Source organism: Uranotaenia lowii, chromosome 3 (assembly GCF_029784155.1).
Source record: "Uranotaenia lowii strain MFRU-FL chromosome 3, ASM2978415v1, whole genome shotgun sequence".
NCBI lineage: Eukaryota > Metazoa > Arthropoda > Insecta > Diptera > Culicidae > Uranotaenia > Uranotaenia lowii.
In genome coordinates, this window is record NC_073693.1 from 136,988,172 (window position 1) to 137,003,716 (window position 15,545).

General features: G+C 34.5%; 1 protein-coding gene across 4 annotated transcripts in view; it reads left to right on the plus strand.

Moving 5' to 3' along the window:
• Positions 1-15,545, plus strand: part of LOC129751310 (lethal(3)malignant brain tumor-like protein 3) — a 56,653-nt gene that overhangs the window by 15,965 nt on the left and 25,143 nt on the right. The window contains exon 1 of one of the 4 annotated variants that reach the window (XM_055746740.1): positions 513-533. The exons of the other annotated variants lie outside the window; for them this stretch is intronic. The gene's annotated coding sequence lies outside the window, so the exon portion shown is untranslated. Of the gene's footprint in view, positions 1-512; positions 534-15,545 lie in introns of those variants that run through there. 4 annotated transcript variants of the gene reach the window in all.

The following is a 15,545-nucleotide window of genomic DNA, read 5'->3' on the forward strand; positions in this document are numbered from 1 at the left end:
TGATGAGATTGTGGTGTAAGTGGCTTTGACGAATATCTATCGTATGTTAGTTTGCTCTTAATCAATGTGAAAAAATTAGTGTTATCGTGCAATTATAGTAAAAAAAACTATTTCCAGGAAACTCGACCAGGTCATCTTTCCTCCGCGGAGTGCTTCCAAGTTATCGTGAAATTGGAAAAATATTTTGATAACAGCGCAGACAAAAGAAATGGTCTCTACTGCTCTGACACCTTACTTTGTATGTACCTACAGCGAAATGCTTACATTACTTCTAGCATACAACCGTTTATTTATACAAACCAGAGCTCATTTTACATTGATACGGAAAGAATGAGGTTTTTGTAGGGTTTGTTTGCGGCTTTTGTTCGATTTCGAAATCAGATTGTTTACTCATCGTGCAAAATTGTGATATGAAGATTGAAGAATTTCATGTGATTTTTTCAACATTATTGGCATGGCAACTCTATTGGATTCAGCAAATACTTTTTCCGAGTAAAATTGGTTAACTGATGTAAAAATACGACAAAAAAGCGGTAAGTCAATACAGCTTGCTTGTGGCAGGCTTAAGCAAGCTTCAAACTTATTGTGATGTATTCACCCAATCGTTGAAACATTCCTAAACGTTTCACGATTCCCTGGAGTCAACTTCAGGGTCATTTGAAAGTTTTTTCAACATGTTATAAACGCGCAAGATTATTAAAAAATGGGTTCTGAAAATTCAACCGGCTAGTTTTTGTCAACCATTGAACCGAATTCCACAATTATAAGTCTTATCAAATAACCTAAAGCGCCTATTTTTAGTTTTTACTACTTTTTTCGCCAAAAAATTAAAGAATTTTGGAATTTATTACACTGAACATAATATACACACTGCAGTCAACTGTCCCAAACGGGCAGTCGAGAAAAACGCGATTAAAGTTTGAACAATATTTTCAGTTTTACGCTTAAATTCAGACCCCTCCGACAGATTAATCGTAGTAAATAGTTCAAGTTCAGGGGCGAGCAAACCGCGGCCCGCGAGACCCTTTTATGCGGCCCGCGAAGCTTTTTTCTATTTTTAATGCCTTAACCTTTTTCTACAATGCACAGTGGTGCAGAACATCAATCTAGCTGTACGAAATTAATAGCGCCCAGGGATGAAGAGATAGACATTTGATGTCTTCAGCAACATTGTTCAGTTTCACAAGGAGCATATTCTAGTATCAAAATTTTTGCCGAGGGGTCCACCGATAGCGAGATAAAAATGCTAACTTTTTTGTTTTTCAAATTAGGGCTTTGATGTCTTCGACAAAGTTGTTTATCTGATCAAAATACATAAGTTTGTTGAATATGTCAAAGTCCTATCACATCACCCTCAGGAGTTACAGTCAAAGTAAAAAAAATCTATTGAAAAAACAGTTTTTTGAACCTGACACGTTGTAGATTGGATAAAATGGTTCGTTGTCTTTGAAACAAAGTTGTAACAAGCCACGATCTACATTTGTCTCATATATTATGATGGGTTTAGAAGTTGCTGAAGCTCTATAGAAAGCATATAGTGCATTTTATTGGCAATTTTGGAAGGCTCGTCCATCGAAAAGTGCACATTTTCGCAACACCCCCTTTTTTGTGATTATTTTTGATGATAAGCAGAACCATTTCCATTAGAAATTAGCGCGGAAATCGGTGGAACTAGTAGAGATTTGAATGATTGAAAATACACATTTTATGAAATAATTACCTATTTTACTTATAGAAAAAACGTTAAAACATTTAATTGATTAATAAAATGTTACAGTTTTCTTTTATATAGTTTGTTTGATTAAAGGACATTGAAATTCGGTTTTTCAAATAATTTAAAACTAAAAAAAAACAAATGGAACTTATCTGTTAAATTTGGTAGAGCACTACATTAATATTTGATATTATTTAAATGAATAAAAGAATTTTGTCATTACAATATAACTGCTTCAACTGGTTCCAAGTAAATGCATCAAAGTAACCAATCTTACAAGCAATTCGCTTTTGTCTTTTCGTTGAGTCATAATTTTGAATAGAATTTAAATGCTTTTTAATAAAACAAAATATATAAAAGAAAACTGCAACATTTTATTAATCAATTAAATGTTTTAACGTTTTGCTATAAGTAAAATAGGTAACGTTTTTTATAAAATGTGTATTTTCAATCATTCAAATCTCTACTAGTTCCACCGATTTCCCCGCTTATTACAAATGGTAATGGTTTCGCTTATCATCAAAAATAATCACAAAAAAGGGGGTGTTGCGAAAATGTGCACTTTTCGATGGACGAGCCTTCCAAAATTGCCAATAAAATGCACTATATGCTTTCTGTAGAGCTTCAGCAACTTCTAAACCCATCATAATATATGAGACAAATGTAGATCGTGGCTTGTTACAACTTTGTTTCAAAGACAACGAACCATTTTATCCAATCTACAACGTGTCAGGTTCAAAAAACTGTTTTTTCAATAGATTTTTTTTACTTTGACTGTAACTCCTGAGGGTGATGTGATAGGACTTTGACATATTCAACAAACTTATGTATTTTGATCAGATAAACAACTTTGTCGAAGACATCAAAGCCCTAATTTGAAAAACAAAAAAGTTAGCATTTTTATCTCGCTATCGGTGGACCCCTCGGCAAAAACTTTGATACTAGAATATGCTTCTTGTAAAACTGAACAATGTTGCTGAAGACATCTAATGTCTATCTCTTCATCCCTGGGCGCTATTAATTTCGTACAGCTAGATTGATGTTCTGCACCACTGTGCAATGGATTGTTGGGAAAATTTATATGACTTGATCAAATATGCACGTATCTGCATTGACCTCACAATCAGTCAGATTGTTAACTTTACTCTAAGCATTTCAAGCATTTATTATTTTCTGTTCAATGCATAAATGCAATATTGTTTATTGGTATAACGCATAGGTCGGCAACCTGCGGCTCGCGAGCCGCATGCGGCTCTTTTGATACAAAGCTGCGGCTCTTTAGCTCACTGCGCAAATATTAAATATGTTTTTGAATAAAATATTTATATATCAATCAATAGTCGTGCTAAACCGACTATCGAGTCTCGTTACCTGGCACATGGATTTTAATAGGTCCAGAAGAAAATTTTAAAATTGTATCCGCTGCATGAACAAGCAGAAAGGACCAAATGGCAAAATACCATTTTTTTAGTCTAATTTTATAATTTTTTTGCTTTTCATTGTTTTTGAATCATCAGAATAGAGATCAAGGTTTAATTTATCATCAACCGTAAATGCAAAGAAGAACTATTGTTTTAATAAACAAAAAAAGCTGAGCTGTTGCTAACAGGAAAATCAAAGATAATCATTTACAAACAAGTAGTTCTTAGATTGCCTCTGTTTTGTTATCAAACAACGTAACTCCAAAATCGTATAAGAGTTAATCAGAAATTTTGAAAAATATTTACAACTTTGACGCGTAATAACATTAAAATATTGGAAAAACCAGCTCAATCCTAACCTCATTATTTGAATTGAAAACGATAATGTTACTGTATCTGAATATAGATACCTCATTAAAATTCCAGATTGGCCGGTTTTAATCGGGTTTTCCCACACAATTTTAACAAAATTCCAAATTTTCGACTTGTTTTAGCGAAATAAATTCACATGCATTATTTAGAATTGTAAGATAAGATTTGACATGTGCTTTGGTAAGATTCATTTTTTGTGTGTTTATTTTTCAGCTTTTCTCTTGTTTTTTTTTGTATGAAAAAAAAAACCTAGATTTTGAATGTATTTACCTAGATATTACCCGATTTTGAGCTTCAAATTGAGAAATCCAATGCCCGGATTCGCTCAGCCTGGTTACGTAAAGAAAAAAATCTGGAAAACTTACTCAATAAATAACGGGGTAAAAGTGAAAAGATGCATGAAATTCCAAGTGTGATGCCTGCAGTCAATATTTACCAAAAGCACTAAAATTTTGATCGAGGTTTCAGTTACGGACATATTTTTAATTTTTTTTATTATTATTTATTAATCACCGTGGATTTGTTTTTATCAATTTGGTTTCGAAACTTTAAAAGTATCCTTGAACTGGTTTTGCCATTTCAAATTTACTGTTTCTGTATTATTTGTTTCGAATTTTCAATGAAGGCTACGAAGTCATCTTATTACAGATTCATCCTCAAACTGCTGGATTTTGGAAAGGATTTGCTAAATCTGGGGAATGTTTTAATATACCTTGAGAATTTAAAACAAAAACGTCTCCTTTATTTTGTTATTTTATAAGCTTTCCTTTGCCAAAGAAATTATAAATATTCTGCTTATGTCAATATGTTCAAATCTTTAACTTTAACATCATGCAAAGTATTTATTCAAGCTTGATATGAATTTAAAATTTTCCTGATTTGTTAATGCATTTAAATTGATCTTAAATCTAAAGATGTTACACGAGATGACGATACAGATGAGCATCCAAATTTAAAAGATCTAAAAGAAATATCCAAGAGTTTGAAAACACTCTAATAGTTTTGAATTTATTTTCGTAAAAGTAATGATTATTGATCTTCCTTTTTTTATTAAAACTAATAGCAATAAATCTTTGATGTGGCTCTTTCAAACTCTGAAATTTTAAAATTTTTAAGTTTTGGCTCTTTTGACTCAAAAGGTTGCCGACCACTGGTATAACGTGATATTGGAGTTTTTTTTTATTCGGCGTACATTTTTCCTAATTATTTACCACTTTGAAAAGCAAAATCCATCAAAGTGAATCGGAAGAACAGCTAAAAATCGGAAGCTACACATGATCAAAGGAATTGCGAAGTCAGTTACAGAAGTCATTATTTTCGTTTCAAGCTAAAATAGTATGGGAGAGTGGGGAATCATGGGCCACTTTTTTTCATTGTTCCATAACTGCTTTATAATAAAAGATAAAATGAAAATAAAAAATGGTATGGTTTTCTACATTTTCAAGGTATCATAAGGTATTTTTATTTAATTTTTAATAAGTTATTTTCCCCAAATTCTGAATATTTGAAAAAAAGCTATATTTTTTGGATTTTGAAATATGGTGGGGAATCGTGGGCCACTAAATCCAAATTGACCAAATAACATGCAAAGTTTATGAGTTGACCCAAAACTATAATTTCCTAATTCATTTCGTTATTTAAAAGCAATTTCAGATAATGAAATAAAAAAGAGGCTGTGTATGATCGCATAGATTCCAAAACCTAGCTCGCGAACGTTTTGGCAATTTTTTTTATATAGGATGGACAAAATATTTTTCACAACTCTTCATTTGGCATAAGAAAACTTTACAGATAGGAAAAACGTATTTCAAGTTCTGAATATGTATAAAAACATAAAAATATAGGTGATTCAAGATGTGTGGCCCACGATTCCCCACAAGCTATGATTTGCAAATTGGTTGCGTTTGTGTGACTTATTGATGTTTGATCAAAAATTCCTTTTCCACGTGAAAGATCATGACAAAACTAAGATCATATGCGTATGAGCATATTTTTTTTATGCACTTTAAGTTCCCCATTGATGAAATTAGCGGGTGTTTTTTTAATAATGTTAGTAAATTTTTCTAACTTTTTTTTAGTTTGATAAATGAAAGAAGCATATGATGCGTATTTCAGTCAACAACATATAGAAATATATGCTCACGCAAAGTGACGACGATGACAGTTGGTTTGAGATTTTTAACTCAACACACATCTGAGATATTTAAAGAGGCTCACGTTTCCCCATGGCCCATGAAACCCCACTCTCCCCTATGATAAAAAATGTGCTCAGCGGATTATTTTATTCAATTCTTCTAAAAGGCTTGTTCTATTGGCATTCAAATACTGACAAAAAAACCAAAACTTGGTGAAACATTTTTTATTTCTTAATTTTGACGAAAATCATGAAAGTTCAATAATAAAGCCTGGGTAAACGATTTTAGATTTTTTATCAACATGAATCAGCCGGCATCAAAGTTATCGACGAAATTTAGTAGTTCTTGATGAAAACAAAAGATATCCGAAATTATGTGATTCGATCCAAAAGGTCTTTGCGATTATCTTTTTTTTTTCAGTAATTTGAAAGAAAATTTATAACAAACATCGATAAATTCAGTTATTTGACTTATAATTAATTCAATCCACATTATCAAAGTAATAATATTGTAATTGTAATTGTAATTGTTTCTTTATTCAGTGACGATAACCTTTTTGTAAAATTACATTGTATCAGGTCAAGGAGATTTCAGTGGGAAAGCAAATAGAACAATGGAATGAATAAACACTATTTTTAGCTAACAATGAATTTAAAACTAATCAAATAAAAACAAGTATTGGAGGTAATTTAAATTAACAAAGGAGACGAAACGAAAAAAAAAAAAGGTGACTATTGCAGCAAGAGTTTGTATGTGGTTTTGAATGTGTCATATGAGGGCTTTTCCTTGACGGAGATAGGCGTTCCATTCCAGAGCGACGCCCCAAAAACAAGCACGCTTTTCCTTCCAGATGTACCATGCCTCGGAATGATGAAACATTGGGTCCTCTCTTGACGTCCTCTTTGCAGATGTTGGGTAACATATTTTGGTAGAATGTTGTTATAAGCTTGTCGCATAAAGCAGCATATTCGGAGTTGATAGTTGGAGTCCAGCTCGTGACCAAGGATGAGTTTCCGAACGCGTTGAGTCGAGTCTCTGCCTCGGAGGTTGAAAACAAACCGTACAGCTGACTTAAAACACATATTTAGTCGCTTCTTGAGAGCAGCTGTTAATCCAGGATAATAGATAATGTCACAGTAAGTCAGCAAAGGAACTATCACGGATTGAACCAGTTTGAGGCGAGTAGGTCGAGATAGTACGGAAGAGAAACGACGAAAGGTTCTGAGGGTACCAAAAACCTTTGCTACGACGTCATTCACTTGCTGGGTCCATGAGAGGTTGACGTCCATGTAAATTCCAAGGTTCTTGACTGAGGTTGAAAGTGGTACAACTTCTCCTCTAAAAACTACTGCCACGTTCGGCACAATTGTTCCGGTTTTACTGAACACAATGGCTTGGGTCTTTTTCGGGTTCGGTACGAGACTGTTGTTATTGGACCATTCCACGATTCTTGTCAGATCTTGATTAACTTGCTCGATGAGGTGGTCTACTTCGCCAATAGAGCCAGAGATGTAGAGCTGTAAATCATCTGCGTAGAGATGGTATTGGCATTTCATCAAAGCGTTCGGTAGACTATTGATGTACAGGCAGAAAAGAAGCGCACTTAGACAAGAACCCTGTGGAGTGCCATCGATGAGCTCTCGGTCAGTTGACAGGCTCGTACCAAGACGTACAATTTGTGAACGACTGTTCAAAAAGGATGATATGAGGTCTGAAGCTTCGCTTGTAAAGAAAAACTCGTTTTCTAATTTACTTCTTAATAGGCGATGATTGACGCAGTTGAACGCCAAAGAGAAGTCGACAAGCACCATGACTGTACAATCTCCTTTATCTAGACCGCTATAAATGTCATGGGTAACCTTTGCAAGTGCGGTAGTGGTGCTGAAATTTTTTCTGTACCCAGACTGATGCTCAGCAAGAAGAGGAGGTGTAGAACAGTCAAGATAATCAGTTATCTGGGAAAGCATGACTTTTTCGAAAATTTTCGATATTGCTGGTAACACACTGATAGGGCGATAGTCTTTGGGTTGCGCGGGAGCAGAAGTCTTAGGGATAGGAGTAATAAGAGCCTTTTTCCAGATATCAGGGAATGATTTAGTATCGACTATGGAGTTGAAAAGTTCACAAAGGATGGGAAACACAAAAGGACACAGGAGTTTCACAAACGAAATAGGAATCTCGTCGGTACCAGTAGCGTTAGAATGTATGTCGTATATTTTGCGACTGATTTCACCAGCATTAGTGTGATGAAAGCTAAAAGTTGGTCTACGATCGACGTGGTTTTGTACCGGTGTAGGATGATAAGTACTGATAGGTGGTAGCATCTGTCTGTGACCTTCAGAGAAGAATGTGTTCAGTTCTTCAACGTTCCCTTCGATACAGGAAGGGTTGTCTTTAGGGTTGTTATGTACACCTTCCCGTTTAAGATTACTCCATAAGGTTTTAGATGGAAGTTTGTGATCGAAGTTTTTATCTGCGTAGCTTTTTTTGGCAGTATATATCAACGACATGACTTTGTCACGGTGTCGCATGTATTCTTTCCATAGGCTATCATTTCTTGAGCGATTGGGATTTCTCTGATACAGAGAGTAGGCAAGGTTTCGGACTTTGATACATTGCTTTATCCTGTTAGTAATCCAGGGAGTGCGCTCATCACGCAGAGTAACGGGTCTTTCAGGAGCGTGTCGATCAAGGAGGCATCTAAGACTTGTCGCAAGAAATTGTGCTTTGGTGTTAGGGTCAGTCGAGGCATGAAAAGGTTCGAAGTCTAGAGCAAGAAAATCAGCGTGAAGTTGCGTATTGTCTATGTCGCGAAAACTCCTCAATAGTTTTGTTTGAGGTGGTGGTCTATGTGTTCTAATATCGGTGAGTAAAAATACTACCTCGTGATCTGAAACTGAGCTGCCTAGCAGAACTTTAGATTTGACGACGTGTTCAGGTGAGTCAGTTATCATGAGATCAATTGTAGTAGCACTAGATTCGGTGATACGTGTGAAATCAGTTGGAAGCACAGATAGATGGAAGGTAGAGTTAATTTGACGCAACGCTGATAGGTTAGCGGAAGGTTGTTGGGAAGATACCAACCAATTACAATTACAATTAATATGTGATATTGAACATTTTTTGTGACTTCGACAATTTTCTCAACATATCAATGCAATGATCCGATACAGAACTTCAATTTAAAAACGGGGTTATTTACCGGTTGTAGAGAAAATATCTAGGCTTTGAGGACAAGTTTTAATTGTGGAAAAAATCACAGAAAATGAATTAGCGCTTCAACTTTCAACGCTAAGAAGACGGTGATTTTTTTAAATATATATTTTTCACACTGTGGTAAGCTTCAAAAAATTTTTAAATGGAAGTACTATCGGTTTTAACAAAAATGTTGTAAGCACGAATGTTCGCCAAGAAGTACTGTTAAAACCTTGAGAGAATTTTAAAATGGCAAAGATTCGATTGTATCACAGCTCCCGGTAAACCATTTCGCGGTATTCGTTTTGGCGGTATGACATTTTGCGTATGAACTTGTTTGGCGGTTTACCATTTGGCGGTTTCTCATTTGGCATATGGCCCTTTTGGCGGTTTGTAACATTACGCGGTCTCCCAATTTGCGAATAAGACTATTTGGTGCTATGAATAGTTGGAAACTGAGTCACTTCGCGGTCTGTTTCCAATGTTCAAAAGTCCGCCCTAGAAACATGGATCATATTTACGAGGATGTCCTTACGAGGATCGTCCCTAGCTTTAGGTAATCTTAGAAACACGGGGCCGTCTCCTAGATCTTTGAGTAGAGCTAGAAAAACGGGGCCATCTGATAAACATAGATCAGAATTAAGAGGCCGCCTCCTCACGCTGCGCGTTCGAACTAGGGTGAAGTATGGTCCTTACGCTTCGCATTGCGGACCGGGCTAGGGGATTGTCCCTAGCTTTGGGTAAACCTAGAAACACGGGGTCTTCCTAGGTCTTTCAGTAAACCTAGAAAAAACGGGACAGTCTTAGAAACAGGCTTCTTCGATTCTCTTGATTTTTGCTCACTTTTTCTTATCTCCTTGTCAAACGCCTGGGAGAAACATGCTTTCTCACACTTAAAACGATCAAGCAGCCCACATTTTGTTGGAGATCATTTCGATCACGCAGTCACCCAATCTCATTCTCGTAGGGAGAAATGTTCATTAGCTTCTCAGTAACTGGCTGAGAGATCAACGACCGAGTAAAGTTGTAAATTCTGAAATGCTGAAAATTATGGGAAATCAACGTGTCAATCTTCTATTACCTCTTTGTGAACAAAATCAGATACAAAAGCATGCCAGAATTATTAAACGTCCCCAACAATGAAGCAGGTTGACAAATTCTGGGACCAATATTCCATAATTCCACGTAGAAAGAGGACGGTCAAATCACACATTAAAGCTATCCACGTTGCTTGGTGAAACGATCAAATTTCATATGCAATTTGAATTTCATGGCCGAGAGCCATATTGCATTTTTTTCGTGACGTCACTGTTGCCAATCTGTCGAAGGTTTATACTGGTAGAACCCAAAATTTCAAAGTTAAACACATTAAAGAACTAAATTAAAATCCAATTTGATTCGGATTATGTTGTAAGGTTACTAGTTGATTGTGCTATGAGGTTTTTTTGTGTTTAATAGACTGCAGTATGTATTATTCTCGAATTTGTTATTGAATGCACATGTCATGCTCTATGTGAAACGAGCAAAAATAATAATTTTCCCATTTCAAAAGGTCTGATTGGTAGTTTATGGCAGTGTACCTCATCGTCATGATTTGAATCTAACATGGTGTAACATATGAATTTCTAATTTAGAATATTAACCCCAATAAAACCATTGCAACTTTGGTTTACTAAATTCAAATAAATTGATTGAGATTGTGGTTGGATTCGAAAAATACTATTTTTGGTTATTTTATTTTATCAACGATTCAAACCTAACTGATTTTAACATTTATAAGCAAAATTTTGAACTAATTATCAAGTTTTGTCTATTTGAGTTAGGATACCTCAGCAACTTCAATCGTCTGAATTGAAGCAAAACAACTACTACATTCAACTTTTTTAGTATCAGTCTTGAAGAACAATAATATTTCTAGAATTGTGTGCCTTCAAAGTTGAAAAAATCTTCAAATTTTTGTAATTGCTAATAAAAAAGGAAAAATTTCCATATAAATTCACAGATTATTGGCAACAGTGACGTCACAGGCGGTACTAATACTAAAGCAAGGCTGCCTCGGCACTACCTCCTTTAAATAATATTCCTTGGGAGCGATGAGAATAGCGAAATTATGCTTTTGCATTCACTGAGCAATTCATTTCACTAATCACATGTAGCACTGATTAAGTGTTTTCAGAGTCACCCACCAACAGTGCTCTGTCAGTAGAAGAGTGATCATTCGTTTGAGAAAAAAATTCTCCCCGCTCTCTCAGCAGTAGAGGATGAAATGCTCATTAAAAAAAGACTCACAATCTTTCGGAGCGAAAAAGTTCACTGTCTCCTTTTGGTCAAAATGAGCAAAATGAAGCCTGCTTAGACCAAGCCCACCGCAAGTTGCTATTTCGGTCGGTATTTTAGATGCTTTGATTGGTTGCGTTTTCATCTACTTAGAGCAAGTTCACTGGTGTTAGGAAAAAGTGGTAGAAATTTCGACACTTACGGCACATTTTGAAAATTTTGCCATGCAAAAACATTTTCAAGATCTGAGGCCTTCTAGTTTTTTTACAACACGTGTTGTATTTTCGCATGCTGTGATGCAAAAATAGCAATATTTCTATCACACACGGCTGAAATAGAAACAGTGTTGTAAAAAAATACAACGCCCCAAGATCTTGAAAACATTTTTGCATGGTGAAATTTTCAAAATGTCAAAATTTCCACCACTTTTTCCCAACACCAGTGAACTTGCTCTTACTTATTTTCGCACCCATTGTTGCGATCCAGGTTGGCATTTGTGTTTGTTTATTTTCTGATAGCGACTACCGGCTGCGTTGCTACCGGGTTGCTACATAAACGCATCCTGTAACAACCTACTGCTCGAATGCTATTTCTCGAATCAAGTTAGCAACTGTTTGTACGATGAAGGGTTGATAAATATGTTGCTGAATGTACTCGATTCGAGGTTTAGCAACAATTGGTGGGCCTGGTCTTAGAAACATAGATTAGAGCTCAGAGGCCGCTTCCTCACGCTGCGCGCTCGAACTAGACTGATGTAGGGTCAAGTGGGGTAATTATGAACACGGGGTAATTCCGAACAAGTGCCATACGCGCTGCTGTGGGGGATGAATAAACACAAAAAGTTTCAAAAGTGGAAGTTTAACATCCGATTGATTGCTGTAAGGTGTTTACAATCTGTTTTCAAATCATAATGATATCATTTCTGATGTTTTTAAAAACCATTACCTCGTGAAACGGAAATCGTTTCGGACAGTGTGTAATGTTTTGAATATCTGATCATAGGAAATCCAACTGGAATGTTGTTATCATATGTTTTACATCCAGTTTATGATGCTTTGTCTGGATTTTGAAGAAATTTTGAAAAAAGTTTTTCGCTCTTACTCACAGAAGAGTGTTCATATTTACCCCATAGTTTTCGTCCTATGGGGTAATTATGAACACATCTTCTTATGTATTTCCTGAAATTTCTAATGCTTTTCAATGTTCAAATGATTTATTCATCAACTTAAGGGGCCATTCACTAATTACCCAAGCATTTCCAGACCCTTTTCCCCCTCCTCCTCTTGTACGAAATTTCTTAAGAAACTACTCCCACCCCCTTTCAATAACATCATAACACATTAACGACCGTGAAGAAATCTTAGCCTGGAAACATCAACACTTGGCATTTACATCACAGAATCCACTGGACCAAATTCAATAAATTTAATAAATAAATTAGGTCTGCAATGCGTTAAGTTTTGAATTTTTGTGAAATTGATTATTTTTCCAAAATTGAGATTCGGATTTAGAAAAAAAGCTATGCCAGTTCTTTTCAGACTTTGCAAAAACTTTTGAACCCCATTTTATTTAAACTGAAAATAAAATTTCTAAAGTGGAAAAAAGTGAATAAAGCAGAAATTTTGCAAAAAGCTCAAGCCGTAACCAAATTTAAACAAGTCTTAATTTTGTTTAAATAAATAGTGATAAAAACTTGCTTTTCGTTGATAGAAAAAAGGCAGTCAAAAGTTTTTCCGGTAATACCAAAACCAAAAACCTGTATCCCAGGAATAGTTCTCTAATACCGAAAACAGGTTTCACGTGCTTCCAAAACCAGGTTTTTTGGTAATAAATAAACAATAAGGTTATAAACCAGACTTGAAGAAATGTTTAATTTGACTAAAATTTAAATTCGAGCTTTTATTCGTAACTGTGTGAAATTTAACATTATTATGAACCTTAAATCTCTGTTGTCAGCAGTTAAATATATGAAAAACTTTGATAAATTTAATTGGTGAATAAGTCCACAAAGCAAAGATCAATTTTGTATGTATGTTTGTATATTTGGACAACGTGCTGCTATTCAGAACATTAGAATTACAGCAAATAATAATTGTTTATGTGTTAAATCCGGATATCAAAGATCCAAAATCTATTTTTTTGCAGTCTAATTTTTTACTTAGATACTTTTTTCAATATTAATTTAAGCCTACCCCTTTTCTGATACCTGATAGATACTTTTTTCAATGTTTTTTTGTTCGAATATTTTTTTTTTAAATTTGGTGTAAAATGAACATCTTTTGGTTGAAGATTTTTTTTTCAGTTTGTTTAGGAAAACTTCGGTAGTACTTCAATTTTTTGAAAGAATAGAGCTACTTATGTGAAATTTCATACAGGTGTTAAAAAAATTTATAAATGTAAATATTTTTCAAAACTGTCGATCATATAGAATTGACAAGAATAGTAAAAAATCACTGTTCACTGATCCAAGAAGATTTTAATGAGTGTTTTTGTGAAACAATCCTTTTAAAATAATTTCGAATTTCCTGTATATGTATAGGTTGAAATTTCATGTTACCTCGAACGAACGTGAAAAGCCTAGCCCACGACATTTTGGTGAAGACTTGATGTTTGCTGCGCAGGACATTTTAAACGGATGTAAAAACTATCGAGTAGCCTAACTCTTCTAAAATTTCACACGTATGGAGAGGTTCTATCAAATAAAATGTTCTGTAAAGACATAAAGAAACCGGAAAAAAGAAACTAACCAAAACGTAAAAGATACAACAAAGAAATTAAACTCTTGAAACAAAAAATAGAAAAATATCAGTTAAAGAACACTAAATAGCTATTTTTCTATTGTATTACACCTTAATTTTGATTAAATTTGTTTATTTTGCAAGTTTTATACATGAATTGGATTGAGTGTTTATAAAAAAACCCATTTTCTTGTTACTGCTAATAATTTTCATTATTTGGTATTGAAATGAGATTTTCTGACACCATATAAATCATATTAGACAAGTCTCGGGGTAAATATGAACATAGTACGGGGTAATTATGAACAGAGTTTGGGGTAGTTATGAACATAATTTTTTAAGCAAAAAATCACCATACACTGATTACTATGGATAAATGTAACGTAAAACTACTTTTACTTTTCAAAAATTTTATACCAAGTTCGTAATCCGTGTTCATAATTACCCCCTAGAGAGTGGGGTAAATATGAACAGACGGGGTAATTATGAACAGACGTCCCAAGGACAGAGGTTGCGACCAAAAAACAAAAGTTGTTCTACAGAATGATTAAGAGCACGGAAACATTCATTGATGGTAGCTTTTCAGAGTTTGTGATAATAAATTAACATATGGTGGCTGTAAGTGTGCCAAATGAAGAAATTTTGTTCATAATTACCGCACCTAGCCCTATAGTCCTACGCTTTACGTTTCGAAACCAGACAAAAGATTTGGGTACAACATTTGCTCAGTATATTTCTGAGCAAATATCTTACTGCGAAATGTTGCATATCGCCAAAAAGACAAACCGCGGAAAGACTCATACCGCAAAATATCCCAAGTAACCAAAAGTTCCATAAAACAGTCTCTTAAAAGCTTACTCAGCCCTTCTCGAAGGCTGTATAGTATTCTATTCAGCTGAAAATTTAAGTTCTTATCCACACTTTTAATTTCTATAATCAAAGCTGAGTAGAAGGCTATTCAGCCTTTGCATGAAACTTTCAGTAAAGAGAAAAAAGGAAAAAAAACATAGCGTTCACTTTTTACGTACTTTGAAATCTATCAACTCTCAAATCTGTTGTAGGCTAAATTTAACTGTTTTCTAAATTCATTTCATACTTACTTAAAATTATTGGCATGTTTGAAGATTTGAACCTGGATCTACGTAGTGAGAACTGAACACGCTACCGCTGTACCATGGCCAATGCTTAAATTGATGTTATTAAAAACATCAATTTAAAGTTTTCACTTTTTCTAAGCAGGCTAAATTTAAAAATGTAAACATTTGTTTTCAACAAATTATGCATAACATATTTTCAAACAAGACCTGCACGATTCGAAATCAAACTAAGTTTATTTAAGTTTTATTTTACTTTTAATGATTTGTGTGCCTTACTTTTTCGTTGAAAGAAGGAATAGTCCTTGCGGTTAGTCGGCAAGGTATTTTTTATTTAATCCAACGATAAAGTGCTGTGGAATCAGTTTCGAAAAAAATAAATGGAATGCCAAATGGAGCTCGTGAAGAAGTACGGTATTTCAAATTTGTATTTTGTTTTTTTTTGTACCACTAACGATTATTTTGCAAATTTTAGATCCTTGATTGGAGACTAAAACCGCTGTTTTTCAAAATAGATCTGAAAAAAAAAACGGAAAAGATGTATATATTTGATTATTCTCAGCAGTAACAAACCAAGTAAACGGTTGGTATTAATATTA